The sequence below is a fragment of the Dasypus novemcinctus genome, chromosome 8 (genome assembly GCF_030445035.2).
Source record: "Dasypus novemcinctus isolate mDasNov1 chromosome 8, mDasNov1.1.hap2, whole genome shotgun sequence".
Lineage (NCBI taxonomy): Eukaryota > Metazoa > Chordata > Mammalia > Cingulata > Dasypodidae > Dasypus > Dasypus novemcinctus.
In genome coordinates, this window is record NC_080680.1 from 26,061,429 (window position 1) to 26,065,086 (window position 3,658).

Consider the following 3,658-nt stretch of genomic DNA (forward strand, 5'->3'; position numbering starts at 1 on the left):
ACATTGCAGCTTTATAGTAACTTGAAAAATAGTGTGATTCCTCCAACTTTATTTTCTTTTCAGAGTTGATTTAGCCATTCTACTTCCTTTCCTTAGTATATAAATTTTAGGATAATAAATTTTAGAATTGGTTTGTCTACTTAAAAAAAAACTTTGTTGAGATTTTGATTGGAATTATGTTCATCAACTCTATAGTTCAATTTGGGAAGATTGGAGGTCCTCACTAATATTGAGTTTTTCAATCCATGGACACACTACATTTCTATTTATTTGGATTTATTTGATGTTATCTACATTTCAATTTTTTGAGATGCTATAAATATCTTTTTTAAATTTCAGTTTCTAATTGTACCTAATTAGCATATAGAAATGTAAAGAATTTTTGTAACCTTGATAAGTTCACTTTTTAGTTCTATGATGGTTTTTCTTTGTAGATTCTTTAGGATTTTCTGCTTAGATAATCATATGATCGATGAATGGAAACACTTTTGTTTTTTCTTTTCTGATATGTATATTTTATATTCTTTTATTTCTTTTTTTCTTATTGCAATGTCAAGACCTTCCTGTATGATATTTAAATAGGGATTTGAGACTGAACATCCTTTCTGTGCTCCTGATGTGTAGGGCAAAGCATTATGTCTTTCATTGTTAAATGTGATCTTAGCTGTAGGATTTTTGTAGATGCCTTTCACCATGTAGAGGTTCCCTTCCTAGTCATGGTTTGCTGAGATTTTTTTTTTAATCCTGAATGAATATTGAATTTTGTCAAAAAAATTTTTCTGCATCTATTGATAGGCTCATGTAGGTTTTCTCTTTCAGAATGTTAATTTGTTGGTTTACCTTGAATGATTTTCAAATACTAAACCAGCCTTGCATTCCTGGGATAAATTCTACTTAGACATGGATTACTATTATTATTTATGTAGTCCTTAATTCAATTTGATAACATTTTGTTGAAGATTTTTTGCATCTATATTTTATGAAGGATATTAGTCAGTAGAGTTCTTTTCTTTTAGTCCTTTCCTGATTTTGCTGTCAGGGTAATGCTAGCCTAAGAAAGATTTTTGGAAAGTGTTTCCTATTTTCTGAAACATATAATTTAGAATTGGTATTTCTTTTTCTTAAATGTTTGGTAGGATTAATCAGTAAATTAATCTCAGTCTGGAGATTTCTTTTTGGAAGGTTTGTAATCATGGATTCAGATTCATTAGTAGATAAGAGCACTTCAGTTTATCTTTCATCTTTAGATTGTTTTGCTCCTTTGTGGTTTTTGAGGAATTGGCCCATTTCATCTAAGTTATTGAATTATGTGTATAGGGTTATTTATAAACACTCTCCTATTAGGCTTTTTTAATTGGCAGGCTCTGTAGTAATATCATCTTTATTTTTCCTGTCACAGGTAATTTTTGTTCTCTTTCTTTTCTCTTTGTCTGAATTTCTAGAAGTTTATCTATTTTATTATTTTCAAAAAACATTTTAGCTTTATTTTTTTCCCTATTTTTTATCCATGTTTTCAATTTCATTGATTCTTATTGTTATCTTTATTATTTCTTTCCTTCTACTTGCTTTGTATTTAATTTGCTCCTCTCTGTCAGTTTCTCTACTTGAATAAGTTTGCTGATTTGAGACCTTTCTTCTTTTCTTATTGAAGCATGCTATAAATTACCTTTTAGGCACTTATTTTCCTGATATATTGTATTTTCATTTTCATTCAGTTGAAAAACATTTTCTAATTTCCCTTGGTACTTTCTCTTTGATCCATGGATTATATAAAAGCGTATTGTTTAACCACCTGTTTTCTTCCTTTTATTGCTCTCTACTTTAATTTCATTATGATTATAAAACATACTGTCTATGATTTCAATTCTTTTAAATGTGTTAAGGTTTATTCTGTGACCCAAGATATGATCTATCTTGGGGAATATTCCATGTATTCTTGAAAAGAATGTGTACTCTGCTTTTGCAGTTTTCTGTGTCAGTTGACCTCAGTTGATTGATAATATTGTTCAATTCTTCTTTATCCTTCCTTATTATCTGTCTACCAGTTTTATCTATTTCTGAAAGAGAAGAGTTGAAGTCTGCAGATATAACTGTGGATTTGTCTACTTTTTTCAGTTCTATCAGTTTTGCTTCACATATTTTGAAGCTCTGCATTGGGGTATATATAAACATTTAGAATTGTTATGTGCTCTTGGATAATTAATACTTTAATCATTATAAAAATATCCAGCTTTCTAGCTGGTAATTTTTTAAATTTCAAGTCTACTTTTATATTAATATCATCACTCCAGCTTCCTCTTGATTACTATTTGTATGGTATGTCAGTTTATATTCTTTTACTTTTAACTTACCTATGTAATTATATTTGAAGTGATCTTCTTTTAAGGAGCATATATTTGGGTTATTTAAAAAATCTGTTTTGACAATCTCTCTCTTTTAATTGATGTTAGTAGACAATTTACAATTAAAGTAGTTATTGATCTACTTGGATATATATTTACCATTTTAGTATATGATTCCTGTTTGTTTCCTCTGATTTTATTTCCTGATTCCCCTTCCTTGCCTTCTGTTGGGTTATTTGAACATTTTATTCTATTCCATTTTAATATAGCTACTGTGTTTGTATGTGTGTGTGTTTTACTATAGTTCTTTCTACAGATTTTTTAAAATGGTTGTTCTAGAGATTGTAATATACACACAACTTTTCACAGCAGCTCAGGGTTGAACTCAGGAGTTCATCTGAAGTTGCTCTCCTGAGCTTCCCTCTCTCCACAATCTTCCTAGTAGGTTAGCCTTGCTTAGTCCTCTCCCCTTTAGTACTCTAGCCAGAAATTTGGGGCTGAATGAATGAAGCCCCAGAGATTTTGCCTGTATCTGAGGCCAAACAGCAACTGCAATGGTTCTTTGAATTCTGATCATTTCCCCCCAATTATCCTGCTATAATTTACTTAGAATCCTCAAGCAGATGTTCTCTGCATTCTATCCTGGTTTTATAACCTGCTTTCAGTGGTGGCAACAGGTAGAGTGTGTGTTCTCCAGCTTTCCCAAAAACGGAAAGTGAAGCTGTATTTTTTTTAGCCCCAGGGGAAGGCTCAAACACAATCCCACTACCACAAATTATGCCATCGAGTTTCCCACTTTTGGAGAAATCACAGGAGTCAGCACATCTTGCGTGCAATGGATGAAGCTCGTCCTGGGAAAACCACCTTTGTGATCCTGGTATCTCCCTTGCCAGGTAAGTAGGAAGCTGTAGCTTTGATGTGAATCTACATTGCTTAGTTTTTAGGCTTGTATTAATTTCTTAAATATTATATCTTTACATTTTTCAGAGATTCTTCACAATTTCTGATCCACCGAAGATGCCCCTTTTTATTTTCATGAATATTTTGAATTAAAAAAATTTTTTGGGAGTGGATGTGGCTCAAATAGTTGAGGGCCTGCCTCCTACATGGGGGTTCAGATCCCAGTGCCTCTTGATAAAACAAAAGCAAACGACAAGCAAAAGAAATGAGAAAATTAATTCAGGGAAGCCGATGTAACTCCTTCATATGTGGAATGCCAGCTTCCCACATATGAAGTCCCAGGTTCAATCCCCGGCCCCTGAGACCTAAAAAAATATGTATCTTCTGCCATCTTAAGGTGTTTGTGATGAGAAGAG

General features: G+C 32.1%; 1 non-coding gene across 1 annotated transcript; it reads right to left on the bottom strand.

Annotated features, from left to right (window-relative positions):
- Window positions 1-3,082: 3,082 nt before the first annotated feature.
- On the bottom strand, window positions 3,083-3,243 carry LOC111760232 (U1 spliceosomal RNA). Its single transcript, XR_002793989.1, has one exon. It is a non-coding gene; the product is annotated as a U1 spliceosomal RNA (small nuclear RNA).
- Window positions 3,244-3,658: the final 415 nt, after the last annotated feature.